This window comes from Pinus tabuliformis, chromosome Q (genome assembly GCF_031772625.1).
Source record: "Pinus tabuliformis cultivar Carrire ecotype Pingquan chromosome Q, CPIR1, whole genome shotgun sequence".
NCBI classification, from domain to species: Eukaryota; Viridiplantae; Streptophyta; class Pinopsida; order Pinales; family Pinaceae; genus Pinus; species Pinus tabuliformis.
Genome location: NC_142296.1, coordinates 1371977180 through 1371992581, shown reverse-complemented (window position 1 = coordinate 1371992581; position 15402 = coordinate 1371977180). Strand labels below are relative to the sequence as shown.

At 38.7% G+C, this 15402-nt stretch overlaps 1 pseudogene; it reads right to left on the bottom strand.

Annotated features, from left to right (window-relative positions):
- Nucleotides 1-2580: 2580 nt before the first annotated feature.
- LOC149225018 (cyclase-like protein 2 pseudogene) lies at nt 2581-3258 on the bottom strand (annotated as a pseudogene).
- Nucleotides 3259-15402: the final 12144 nt, after the last annotated feature.

Below are 15402 nucleotides of genomic sequence, written 5' to 3'. Positions count from 1 at the left end.
GAATTTGAATTGCCTATGATTGTTCTTGAATTAATTTCTTTATCAACTGCTGTAACCAGATTCTTTAACACGTTTGCTTTTGATTTAGAGCTTAATACTTCTGCTGTAACCAGGTTTTTTAACACGTTTTCTCTTGATTTTCCATCGGGCATTGTAGAGCCTAATACTTCTGAACCTGCTGTATGTGACCTACTTAATAACTTCAACATTTTTTTGTGTTGTCTGGTTTGGGCAATGTGTCCTTCATTGCTAGCTTTTAGAGCAGCCCTGGCATCAATTATAGACCAAAGATCTTCTTCGACGCTGTTGGCTAGCTTTAGATGTGCTAAGAGGGCTGAGCGTCCAAGACTATCCAGAGAAGCCCTAACCTTCTTAATTTATGCTCGAACTAGAGTGATGCTTAGCTGAAAAAATGCTTTGCTATTAAATTTGTTATGTAACCTATGGTTAATTTGCGCAAATGAGGGAATAAGATTATTGTCACGATAGTACTTAAGAAATTGAAGGTCTGCAGCTCTTCTTGCTATCTTCACCCTAGATTTTTCAAGTAGATTGATTTCACTCCATGTATCCCCTCCGTATAGGGTGTTAGCGCTTGGAATTTCACCTCAGGCTGAAAAAGGTAAACTCCAAGGCAACATCAAACCACTTAGCCTCGTAGCTAGCCCTACGGGGCAGGAGAGGGCTCTCTCCGGTCTATCTCAGCAAAGATTTTCAAAGGGCGGAGATAACCAATAAAGAACACTGATTTTAGGCTAGTAAATTGATTAAAAGGGGTTTTTAATAAATGATGGGGTTTATCTGGGCTACATGGGGCAAAGAAACAGCTTGAACAGAGAAATGTAATCAAAACACAGATTATCTCCTGAGGCAAGGTAGGCAAGAAATTTAACACCAAATTTAGATTAAATGAAATGGCAAGACTGCTGAGGAGCTGACAAGGGCATAGAGCATGAATCCTTGTCAAACAGAAGAAAACATTAAATATGAACAAACTTATAGGCAGAGCATAAAACATTATGAATTCTACCTAAACTCTTCATTTGTTCAATTGGAAATGATCATGAAGTGAAATGAAACATAACAGGTTACATATGAAACAGAAGAAAAACTTATGCTAAATTGTCATACCACAGGAATCTCAGGGGTCAGAACTGTATTTTTCATTAAATCTCTGTCAAAGACTGTACAATAAAAGCTCTCTGTTCTCCACCAGCTCTCAAAACTCTCCTCTTACACCAACTTTTTACCAAAAAAAATGTTTTAATACATAAATAGCTCAGAAGAACACCGATCCATGAAAATATGGAACTGTTTCAACTGGCACTATGAAAAATAGTAAACAGCCACTCATCTGTTCCTAAATATCAGCGCATACAACAAATAGACCCAAAATTTTTTCCCTACAGGTCAATAAAAAATGAGTTGTTCAGCTTTAATTGCAAGAATCCCTCTGATGGCCGATAAACTGGAGCAAGGATCTTATGAAATCATGACTGAGGATCAAAATAGGCAAATTCATTCCTATATCTTTGCTTATGGTAAATGATCTGCGTTCTAATTTTGGCTGCGGTCCTTTCACCTTCTCGCTACCGTTTGAATAAAACCGATTTTTTAATAAAAATGCCAGCACTTCACAACAGCGTAACTGCTGCAAGACAAGTCCTCGCTCAAAGACACCTGGAAGTTTCAATCGGTTTGGTTTGATACACCGAACGAAATGAGGTGTAGTGTTTTCCAGTCGCTGCATCAAAAAGTTGCCCCTTAAATTTGGTTGCGACACTATGTTTCTGCGAATTAGCTCCATTTAACCGACCTTGTTGAGTGATCAACTTCTCTTCCCCTTTACTGAGATTAAATGCAAATGATTTTGGAAGGCCAGTGCATGAAGAAAGTAGCTGGATCGAATCAGAATGCAGCAAATCTCTATTTTTCTCCAAAAATGTAGTTGTATCATATACCACCTCTCCAGCATAGCGCCGAACATGGAATTCTCTGCCTCTTTCTCCTTTGAAGCAAGGAATGAGATCTAAACACTCCTGATTGTTTTCAAACTCCACTCTTGTTCAGTCAATGCCATCTATACTATATTCCTCTTGTTCGAGCTTGAACAGATGGCGATTAAAGTGTTGTTGAAATCTCTCATTCGCATAGTCTATGCAAAACTGTTCTTGTTAAAAGACTCAAATCCATAGATATCCAGAATACTTATGGATCTGCCTGTGCGTCGTTTGCCTGCTTCCAGTGACTTGTTGATATGCTCTACAAGCCAGTCAAATAAATTTGCATATATTGCCTTTGCTAACGCATCTCTTGCGTCTATAGCCTGAGAATGAGTAAGTCTCTGCATCGTGTCTATTGAGATAGAATGCCCTATATAGCTTACAATCCACAGTAGCAATATTACTATAGTAATCTTGTATATCCCAGAACTATGTTTGCCACAGTAAGTTCGGACGACACAAGAAAATTTTGCCATAGGAACTCGTATTAGCCCAGAGAGATCTATTATCAGAACTCACTTTATTATGGAGAGATATGTCACCAGAACTTGCATTATTATCACAGTTATTGGCATAATCATGAGAGATCATCATGTGCCGCAACTGACAGATAATCAACTCTGACAAATTTAATGTCAGTATTATCCACAAGCCACTGTGCTCCATCTTTCATAAAGCCAACATAACTTGTATCAATCCACATAAGACGCCTATCAGTGTTGAGTGTTCTGAAAAGCACACGATGCACACCTCTTGGAATGTTTAGGCCCTCCATTACCTTTGCTGTTATATTTGTATCTCTTGGTACATCAACAAGCAATGCATGCCCATTGAGTATCCTGAGATCAAGTGTATCCACGTCAAACCCGGCATCATAATACTCGTCGATAACATGACCAGGGGCATCCACATGAGTACCTGTATGGGCACCCATCTTCAACGCAGAATTGTTTGAAATGGACCCATTTTTCATGCTTGCAGCCAGCCAGCGTGTGAAGAGTCCCAAACAGGCATATCTTCTCGGTATGCATGAGATATATCTAGAATTCTTCCTTGGTCTATTGAAGTAGAGATACTCACATCACATGTTCCTGAATCATACCCGGGATGAGCTTCTGATGACGAAACTAAACCAAAAGTTGATGCATAACAAAGCCCCATTAGGAGCACATAAACACTGCGTATCAGCATGGTTGCTCTGTAACTCGAAACGACGCTTGGGTCGTGTTCAGCCAGTCCTAGCTTCAGTTTTGCTGTCCTGAATTGTAGATTTTGGTCTACACCTCACGGTATGAATCACATAGAATTTTGTTTTCCTTGATCATCTGTCTCAGGCTCCCCATGATTTGAAGCTCATCATCTGTTTTGCCATCATATTGAAAGTGAACTTCTTGACTTCGAGCTGTGCAGAGAAGGAGGCTCCAATGCGAACATTGCGCAGAGATAGAAATACACCTAGTGGAGAGTCAATTGCAAAGAATGTGTCAACCTTGAACTCAAGTTTCGTGTATCTAACATATGGGGTATAATGTTTCCCTGATTCAACTCTCGTTACTGTATTATCTTTCACAGAACCTGATTTGAATGTACCAAGATTCAGTTCCTTTTCTCCCTGAGCATTGCAAACAGTGTCTCTCCCAAAATTCTGTTGATGGCAAAGAATATCATAGGAAAGAACACTTCCCAAAGAATGCCCATAAATAGAAACCTTCCCATCATAACCAGGATTCCTTTTGAGAAATTTTAAATACAAATTGTTCAATTGATTGGATATCGAATCCATGATATCCTGGCAGTAAATAGGACTCATGTAATATAGAACATCATGAACAGTGGCACTCAACATAGTACGTAATGCTCTTACACACCTGAATTGAATTGTTAGAACCCACATAATACTGGTCAACTGTCTTGAGCCATCCCATGGGTGTGGGAAACGAGATGAACATTGAGCTTTTCCTGCACTAGCCCTCCTGTGTTGTTGTAATCAATTGGCAGAGATTTGCATAGAGGGAGATTGAGCAAAAAGCATATAGTGCCACTGGCAAGCAAATTCCATTGCAAAACTGTGCCTGGAGCCACGAATGTTGGTGTAAAATCAGATTCGATTGCCTTGAGGAATCCACCTCCTTATATACATTGCTGAAGGCTATGATACATTCGGTGTTTGTTCCCCCACCCAGACTCTCTTTTATGAGGTCAGATAAGACTTTCCGATTTCCCTTCTCCAGCTCTGCACATGTTATTGAGACATTTCTGAAGACAAAGCTATACAAACATCTAAGCTGTGGTGGGTGATTGACATTAGCCTGTATGTTGAAAAGAGACTTTGACAGCCACCACGAGGATTTGAGAAGACGGAGTCTAACATCGGCTCCACTTGGGATGGCAGCTGCCGCTTCTTGGAGGTGCCAAGAACCTTAGACCTCTGGGAGAGCAGACCAGTGCCTTTACATCATTGGGAAATGGAGTCATGATTCCAACAACTAACACAGACTTTGACATATTTATGGACTGAAACTTGACTGAATTGACTGAAAAACTGACTCAGCAAACCTCACACTAAACTGTAATGAAACTGGAACAAAATGCTGCCTTTTGGCTGCTTATTTATTTACAACATCTACCCTAATCTGCTGTACAAACAATAGATCAGGTAATACTAAAATGCCAGATTAACCATTCAAGTAAACCTGAAAATGATGTCGCTTGAGAATGCTTCCGCCAGGACACAGATGTAATTGCTGGCAGCCCTTCATGCATGTAATGAGCCTGGTCACGTACAAGACAGCCTGATCTATCAATCAAACTGAAAAATGTGTCCATGTATGTTGCCATTGGATCACGGAAGCCGGACTCTGTTGGCTGCCCCAACTCTGCAATACATACTTCCAGCTGCACATTGTCAATGTAAACATCTGTAGGCAAGTCTGTTATTTTTTGTTGCAAAGGAGGAAGGATTTCCAAGAACTTTTTAGGGTCTTGGAAATCATATGACTGGATTTGCTCATCTAAACATTGAATCTCCTTTTCGATTCTTTCAACAATTAACTCACAAAATTTAGCTTTGAAGAACTTTGAAGATTTCAACCAATGAAGCAAGGTACTGAAAAAAGCTTCATCAAATTCAGAATCTGCTAACTCATTTCTTATTCCTTCTACAGCTTCACACAGGGCAGGGTTTGCCACATACCCTACCATTGCATGAATGGATCAGCAAGCATTGGAATGTCTGGATCGAATTGGAGTCGCCAGGTGAATGGTTCAGCCTACATATGTATCTGACTGCTGTCCACCATCAGCATCAGATCTACAATTTGATTTCATCTACTGGGACAAGACAATCAACAATTCGAATGTTCTCCCCAGTATGGTCGCCAATATGTTAGCACTTGGAATTTCACCTCAGGATGAAAAAGTTAAAATCCAAGGCAACATCAAACCACTTAGCCTCGTAGCTAGCCCTATGGGGTAGGAGAGGGCTCTCTCCGGTCTATCTCAGTAAAGATCTTCAATGGGCGAGATGACCAATAGGGAAACACTGATTTTAGGCTAGTAAACTGATCAAAAGGTTTAATTTGGGATTTTTAATGTTTTGGTGGAAAATTGGGGAATGACAATTTCAGATGCGGGGATTGGACACAGTTTTTGCAGGGGGTTCTTTGGGGCGAGGTAGGAGACAGTATTGATGCCTTTGATAGAGGTGGATGGATGAGAATGACCGGTGAGGAGTTAAGGAGAGCAAGCAATAACCTTGAATTCCCCATAAACAGTTGAAAACATTGATATTAAGCAAACTTAAAAGCAGAGCATGACAGTCATGAATTCTACTTTAACACTTCATTTGCCTAATTTGCAGAAAGAAAAGTAAGGAAATGATTCAAATAACACACTTACAAGCACAAAGAGAAACACACCATCAATACATGTGACCACAAGAATCCCAAAAAGGACTACAAAACCCTGGTCTTCCTTTGCCAAAAATTGCAGAGATACAGTGAATAATACAATAAGAGCTTCTCCCTCAAGAGTCCAACCATGAAAATGAGCAAGAAAGTACATAATATAGGCCATCTAACATCTTTCCCTGCCTCTAGGGGTCAAGCTCACTATCCTAGGAGCTGTTTCAACCAATTCTAAACTAAGCACTGAAAATTAGGCAATCAAAACAACTTGCCTCTATAAGCTAGGAAACCAATTCATTCATTAAATGCATGCTATTTCATGAATGAATCTTCTAGAGAAGGTAAATAAGTGTCATATCAACATGAAAATACATAAATTACATCAAAGAGGGTGAAAAATCCCATCATAAGTCAAAACTAGTAAAAGCTGGGCGCATTCCTGAGCTGTAGGTGAAAAATTGTGAAAATTGCCTGATGGGTCGCGCGCATTTCCTGGACGGGTTGCGCGCCTTTGGAGGCACTTGTAGGTGTCCAAATGAGGCAAAAGTGGGCTTGTTGGAAAGGTCTGGATGTCTACTTTCCAACCCAATTGGAATTTATTAATTTGGTGATCATTTGCCCTCCAAAATTGCAATCTCCCAAGACTGCTTCCTGTGTGTCAAAAATGTGGCAGAAAGTCATTTTTTGCTTGTTTTTTGACTTTCTGGAGGCCCAAAACTTGGTGAAATTTCTTAGTAATGGTTGAGCAAGTGTAACTTTCCATGACAAATCCAGAAATGCTGATTTTTTCCAAAATGGAGTTGCCAAACGAAAGGCGCGCGACCCGTCAGGGAGGAAAACCTGTTTTTTGCCCAAAAAAATCAAAAATGACCCAAAATACTCAAAAAAATTTGGAATTTGTGCTGGAGTTGAGTTATCTAGTACCATGCTCCTTCAAAGAAGCCTCAGCCAAGATGTGGAGGGGGTCAGGCCTTTTCCTTCGTTTTTGTGCTTTGGCCAACTTCCTTTGGAGCACTTTCATTTTCGCCTTGCATACATGCATCCACACCCAATAATGATTTTTCATATTCCTGAGCAAGTCCTTATCTTGGTTGGCCTTGGCCAGCAACCTCTCCAAATGAGCATTGACCTGGAGAAGCATAGCCTCTCGCTCAACAGGTACCAAATCGCCGGGTCTCTTTCGAGCCAAGTTGCGGTCCTCATGAATCCTCCGCAACTCATCAAGATTGTGCTCATCCTCCAACTGCTTGTTGCGCTGCTCTAAATAGGTGATCATCCATTGTGCCCCTTCCAATCTTCGCTGCAATGAATCATTTTCAGCTCTTAGGTGTTGAATGATCTCCTTTGACTCTAGGTTAGGAGAACTAATATCAAGGTCTACCACCTCTATGTCTGGAACACCTGATGGCCCCTCATCAATCCTGGGTTGTTTTCCCCTCTCTGATACCTGTGCTGCTATCGGAGACGAGGCCCCTTCCACCTGATGTGGAGATAACACTCATGGTGCTGATGAAGAAGGCGAGACCCCTTCCACCTGGTGTGGAGAAAATACTCGCCGAGCTGCTGCAAATAAGGCCGTGTGGCCTCTCTGATAAGTGACCAATGGAGGAGAGCTGACATGTCTAGTCTCATGGATATCATGCTGCTGTGATGGTCCTCCCTCCTCATGAACAATCTCAGGATGTGGTAGTGGTGCTGTGAAAAAATCATGAGAGATAAACTCTTCCCATGGGATGCCCTGCTGTGCCAACTGATGTATGACCACAAGCTGAATCAAACCATAATGATAGAGGCTCCTATATTGTTGTGCTGAGCTCTTCCTCTGCATCAAAGGCACCATCCTCTCAATATTCTGGCACAAGAAAACCGGGATGTTCATCATCCGTACCCGTGTGAAATGCATCAATAAGCGAATATGGTATGGATACACAAGTGAAAATCTGCCCTCACAGGTGAAATAGCGCATGATAAGTCTCATCAATGGAGCATACTCATTCCTCAAAAATATGAAAGGAAATACACCCGTCACTTGTCTCATGAATGCAGGTTTAATGTAAGGCTCAAACTGAACATTGTCCAATATTTTGCGCTTGTTCCACACTTCTCCAACATTTGGTATCCCTGTTGCTTGAGCAATCATCTCAGGTGTCAATGTAAAATCCACCCCTGCAAGGTTCACATGCCCATCATGCAAATGCAAAACAAACAAGCGAGCCAACTCCCTGTGATGCTGAATCTGAGAGATCCTCTCGCAAAACTCATAACAAGACATATAACGGAAACATGAGACTGCAATTGGACAAGCCTGCAAATCAGTCAAAGAGGTGGGCTCCTCTCTCCTATGATGACCGCTCTTTCCACCTTTGTGAGGTTTCCTCTGTACCTCAAACTCTGAAGCTAACTCATGGTCATCAATTTGCTCATAATTGGTTGCGGTTTCTGACATTGTTTTAGGAGCAAAGTGGCTGAAATGTACTGCTGTTTCTGCTTTGAAAACTGCTGATTAAAATGTTGTTTTAAGGGGACAAGAAGCAGAAGGGAAATGTTAGGGAAGGGATACTTTAAAGGGAAATTGGGAATAATAATGAAACACGGAGTTTTAGGGGAAAAATCATTGCATATACATCATTATACAATTTTACTTACAAGGATGTTATGGGAGGTAGGGTTAGGATTTTAATTTTTTGATTTCTTAGGGAGAGGGGTAGGGTTTAAGGCTCTTAGAAAATTTGGAAGGGAAATTTAAATAAAATGATAAGGAATATGTAATGGGAGTGTTAGGATATTCCGACACATAGGAAATACTTAAGAACAACTTGGGATAGGATTGAAGGATTTACAAATATGACACAATAGGAGAAGGAAGGAGGCACTAGAGCCTACACTGAAACCTTCTCCCTTGTTGCCAAAATGAACTCTATCCGCCTTGTTCTTTCCCTTGCTGCCTCTTTAAAATGGGAAGTCCATCAGATGGATGTTAAATCTGCCTTCTTGCATGGGGACTTGCAAGAAGAAATCTATATGGAACAACCCATTGGCTTCATACAAACAGACTCCAGCCTTGTTTGTCGACTTAAGAAATCCCTTTATGGCCTCAAGCAAGCTCCTCGGGCTTGGTATGCCAAAATGGATAGCTTTCTTTTAGAATCTATCTTTTCTAGGTGTCATTCTGACAATACTGTCTACACCAAGAAAGTGGGCAACTCTCTTATCATCCTTGTTCTTTATGTTGATGATCTTATTCTTACTGGTAGTGATCCCAACCTTATAAACCATGTGAAGTCCAGCCTTAAAAAGAAATTTGAAATGACAGACTTAGGACACTTACACTATTTTATCGGTCTTCAAGTCTTGCAATCCAAGGAGGGTATTTTCCTTTCCCAGTCCAAGTATGCTTGTGATATTCTTCGTCATTTTCACATGGAAGACTGTAAGCCAGCCCCTTCTCCCTTTCAGTCTGGAGTCAAACTTTCAGTCTCTTGTACTTCTCCTGAAGTTGATGCTACCTTATACCGTCAACTTGTAGGAAAACTCTTGTATTTAACCCATACTCGTCCTGATCTTTCCTTTGTTGTTGGCCTTGTTGCTCGTTTTATGCAAAACCCCCGTGAAAGTCATTGGAAAGCAGCTAAAAGAATACTTCGTTATGTTCGAGGTACAGTACAGTTTGGGATTCATTACAGTGCCAAAGCAGCTCCTCTGTTAGTTGGTTTCACTGATTCTGATTGGGCTAGTGACCCTGATGATTGGAAGTCTACTGCCGGTTATGTCTTCACTCTTGGTTCAGGACCTATTACATGGGCTTGTAAGAAACAGGCTGTCATTTCTCTTTCGTCAGCAGAAGCAGAGTATCGTGGTGCCGTGGAAGCTAGTAAGGAAGCCTTGTGGCTTCGTCAGATCCTATCAGAGTTTGGCTTTGAGCAGCAGCATCCAACCACACTTTGGTGTGATAATCAAAGTGCCATTCAGCTATGCAAAGATCCAGTCCAGCATCAGCGCAGCAAACACATTGAACTACACATGCACTTCATCAGAAAGCTCATTCATGACCATGTTCTTGAAGTGCAATATTGTTCAACAGATGATCAGGTTGCAGACATCTTCACAAAGGCTCTCACAGAGGCGAAGTTCACTAAACTTCGATATATGCTTGGAGTTCAAGAAGTTGTCACTAAGGGGGGATAGGCTCTAGTGCCTCCTTCCTTCTCCTATTGTGTCATATTTGTAAATCCTTCAATCCTATCCCAAGTTGTTCTTAAGGGGGGATGTTAGGATATTCCGACACATAGGAAATAGTTAAGTTCAACTTGGTCTAGTATAGAGTTAGGTATAGAGTTAGGTAAAGTGTGTTTCTTTACCGTTGTACATTTTGTAACTTACAATCCGACGGTCACGATATGTAGTGATCCGACGGTTCATTCTCTCCTCGGTATTACCGACACTTGATCCGTGGCTTGACACCCGATTGGTCCATGAGTTCTATTTAAAGCGCATGGAGGGTCATTGTTCGGGTAATCCGTGCATGAGAGAAGCTTATGTACATTTTCATTCTTTGATTAATAAATTGCCTGTAGTACCCACGTTGGGACAGGCCGTGGACTGTTTCCCTCTTTGAGGGTTTTAACCACGTCAAAAATACTGGTGTATTGATCTTTGATCTGGTTGTGAGCAGTGTCCTTTTGGTATTCTTTCTGAGGAACTTACCCTGTAAATTCCTACAGGGAGGTGGACAATAGGAAAGAAAAGGGATACCTCAAAACAACATAATAAACCCTAGCAATTTTGACAACTTCAAGCCCAAAAGCACAATGGAGACTTTTACTTGCAAAATGAATACCTTTAAAAATACAATCATGATCTTCTTGAACTGTAGCAAGCAATAACTTTTCATGATTTGAGGGCCTACCTTGCAAAATTTAGCAACTTGTGGTTCCTTGACATCTTGCGGGCGGTTTTGTGTAGAGGGAACGCTGATAGGTCACGCGCCTCACCCAACAGGTCGCGCGCGCCTGACGGGTCGTGCCCGTATAAAATTTGCACTGGCGGAGGTGCCCTGACGGGTCGCGCGCCAGTCTCGACGGGTCGCGCGTCTCCCAAACTCACCGAATTCACTCAAACGCTCTTGCAACTGATTTCTCTATCACTTGGATGCACAATGAAGCTTAATGGAGGGAAATAGAGCCTTTATAGCCTTGCTTTGAATAAATTTCATGTCACAACCCACATTCTAATGTTTTTCATGACACTTTTTAAACTTTGAATGCTGCTGACTTTTTGGTTTCCTTTTATCCTGAAATTGGTTGAATTGATGTTTTCCTTGATAATTTTTTGCAGGGATAGCTTCTGAGGGGTCTTGGCAAGGGAGCCAGGGTTGTATGCTGTCCTTTGAATCATTTTGAATTTTTACAAGTTTTACAAAATTTTGTGAAATGACCTTGGCTTTAAAAACAAGGTTTTTAAATCCAAGGTGAAAATTAGCTTCACAAGATAGAATCTTTCGAAGAAATACTTTGAAAATCATCCCTCTGGCTTGCTGGGCACTTATTGACCTTCAAAGACGTGACCTTGAAGATAATTTTGACCTAAACCCTAGACCTAGAAATTTTTACCTCAAGACAAGACAAATAACCTTGAAAAAGTTTAATGATTGAAACAACTTGATCCAGCAGTGCCAAGAGGGGAATAAAGACACCAGCTCCTCCATCAGGGTTATGGCATGCCTAATGGAATGCAAGACACTGCTGAGACACCTACTTATGCAAATGCAAAGAGCTTTGATCGCTGATGGAGGGCTACTAGACCGACTCTAACATAGGGAAATGATTCTGGATTTAAGACCTTTGTGATTTATATCTTTTGAATTAGAAGCCGGAGAACCCACAGTATAACCATTTCTTTTATCAACGTTTCAAATCCCAATCGGGATAATGAAGAAAGAAGAAGAGCTCTAATTAGGGTTTAAATAGTTTATAATAGAGATATGTCTGCTAGAATTTGTCGGCTGTTTGTTTGATTAAATCCTTCTTCTTCTTCTTTTTCTTTTTTTTTTAATTAATTATTTATTTATTTAATGATATTTATTAATTAATTAATTAATAATTCAAAATTATATTAACATGTTTATTGCTTGATTTAATATTCAGAACATAAATATTAATAATAAGTGAGCAATTTTAATTTTTTTTTTAATATTAAAAATAACATTTAGTGTATTCATATATTACATATTTAAATATTAAATATTAACCTTAATAATAATAATAATGTATCAATAATGATTAATAATTAATAACTAATAAATAATAGTGATAATGATAATTAATCTGTATGAATAATAATGATAATTAATAATTAATGATAATATTTATGTTTTAATAATAAATGATAATTTATAATGATAATATTAATGTGTTAATAATAAATGATAATTAATAACTAATAATTAATAATTAATAATAAATAACTAATAATGAATAATAATAATAGTAATGTTAATGCATTAACAATAATAATTGATGATTAATAACTAATAATAGATAATTAATAACTAATAGTTAATAATGTTAATGAATTAATAATCGATAATTAATAACTAATAAAATGATAATAATAAAGTTAATGAATTAATAATAATTGATAATTAATACAAATAATTAATAATAATAAAAGTAAGCCAATGAATTAATAATAATTATTAATAATTAATACCTATTGATTATTAATTAATAGATAATTATTAATTATTAACCAATAAGTATTAATAATTAATTAGTAACTAATATATTAATAATATTAATTTTAGCCAGTTAATAATAACTAGTAATCTTACAATATTAAATTAATGTATTAATAATAATTAATAATTAATAATAAATAAAGTTAATGAATTAATAATAATTAATAGCTAATAGCTAATAATTATCAATAATATTAATGATCTAGTTAAAACCTAATAGAGAAGCAAGTAACCACTGATTGCTAGAAGGGGAAAGAGAAATTTACCTGTTAAGCTCTACTTGAGATGTACTGTCGTTCTTAATCTTTCTGATTAAGGGAAGCCAGCTACCACTAATCTCAATACCATTGTCCCTATTGAGATTATGTGGATGTTTGATGATTTCAAGAGCTTCTCTGATCTTCCGCCTGTGATGTTTATCTTCTCGAGCGATAATTGAAGCGCTTTCCAAGAAGACATGGTGCTTGGTTATTGAGGAATGATCTGCAAGAGCTAAGGTTCAAGACCTTTCATTCCTAATGTCAGCTCCATGTTCCTTGAGTCTAGTTTGCAATGATCGACCTGTTTCACCAATGTAACTTTTTCCACATGAGCAATCTATTTTGTAGACTCCCTTAAGCTATTGTCTATTAATATTATCCTTGATAGATCTCATCTTTTGCCTAATAGTTCTAGGTGCTGAGAATTGCGTGATTATGTTTTTCTTTTTAAGGATTTTTGCAATTTTATCAGTCACTCCTTGAATATAAGGAAGAAAAACCCTCCCATACTGAGGTTGGTCTTTATCCTTAGGCTTATGAGATAGCACCTTTCCTTCAGCTTTCTTTATAGCTGCTTTAATTTCTTTTTCATTGTAGCCTATACCCTTAAAAGCTGAGACTAAATGCTTCTTTTCTTCATCCAAATGCTCAGAGTCAGAAATTCGAAGGGCTCTGATGGCGAGAGTGTTTATAACACCAAACTTCTGGGCTGGGTGATGGTGGGAATCAGCGTGGAGGTAGTTTTCAGTGTGGGTTGACTTCCTGAAAACCTTATGACCCAAAGAGCCATTATTCTTTATGATGATGAGCACATCTAAAAATGGGATGCTCATGTTTTCTTCAAGCTACATAGTGAATTTTATCTCTAGAGAGATAGAGTTAAGATGAATAAAAAACTTGTCAAGCTCTGTTTTACCATGAGTCCATTTTATATTAGTATCATCAACGAATCGCTTCCACCAAGCTGGCTTCAAAGGGTATGATTCAAGGGCTTTCTTTTCAAACTATTCCATGTATAAGTTGGCTACAATTGGTGAAAGGGGTGATCCCATTGCCACTCCAAATGTCTGCTCATAATATTCTCCTTGGAAGGTGAAAACAGTCGATCGTAAACAAATTTCTGTCAGTTTTGTTGTTCCTGGATCAGTAGCATCTTTAATAACCTGAATGGCTTCATCAAGAGGGATCTTGGTGAATAGGGATACTACATCAAAGCTAACAAGAATGTCGTCAGGGTCTAACCTCTCATTTTTAATAAGGTTCACAAAGTCCTGAGAGTCCTTAATGAAAGAATCAATACTCCCAACAAGGGGTCTAAGGATTCTAGTGACGTACTTAGCGAGCTCATAGGTAGGGGAGCCAATGGTATTGACTATAGGTCTAAGAGGAACACCCTCTTTATGGATCTTTGGTAAACCATAAATTCTGGGGATGGTTTCGCAAGAAGAAATTAATTTCTTTTTTAACTTATCATCAAGGCTGGAATCTGCAATTGTCTTCCTTACTTCTTTCATAATCTTGGGAATGGGATTATTATTCAGCTTCTTGTAACTTCCACATTTAAGGTGTTCATTCATCTTACTCACATAGTCTTCCTTATCCAAGATCACTGCTGTTCCTCCCTTGTCTGCCTTGAGAACCACAATTTCATCATTGTTTCGTAAGGATTTAAAGGCAATTTGTTCCTCTTTTCTTAAGTTACTTTTGGGAGTTTTGGCTTTTCTCAAAACGAGGGAAAACTCCTGTCTAAGGGTTTCCTTTTATTCCAACCAAATATTATAGATCCCATCCTCTATGCTGCAAATCATACTTTCAATAGGAAGGTTTTTAGGAGCAATTGCGAACCCTAAACCTTTGTTAAGGAGACTTGTGATTTCAGGATCTAATTCATGGGAGGATAGATTAACCACCTTCCTTCTCTGTTCTTTTACTGAAGAAATGCCTTTGGGGTTTGCCTTGTCACTGCCTTTTAATATCTTACCATTCATATCAGCGTTCTGAGTAATTTTTTATTCACCTACGTTGCTGAATGTGTCGCTGTCTGTGCTGCACAATGATCCTAGGGGAACAAGTCCCTTTGGCATAATATTATCTTTCAATTGAAAGATTTTCTGATTAGCTATTTAATCTTTTAAACCACTGACTTCTGCAACTTTTGTTGTTTCTTCTTCATCCTGATCAATTTTTGTGCCCTGAAACTCTTCAACCATAGTCAAAAACCCCTTAATCTACTGATCATCCTCAAAAACTTGCCATTTATTAACATTATCAGGAATAGAGGATCTGTGTCTCATCTCTATCTCGTATCTTAGTCTTGGATTAATAGGAGGCTTGAAATTACTAGCAGCCACAACCAATGAATCTACTAATCTTTTCTCATCTCTTGGAATCAATTGAATGTTAAAAGCTTCAAAAAAGTTCTCAATCAAATCCCATGCCCTAATCCTAGGGTGCTTTGTTTGGCAGTGATCTTTTATTTGCTTAGTAATCAGCGCTAA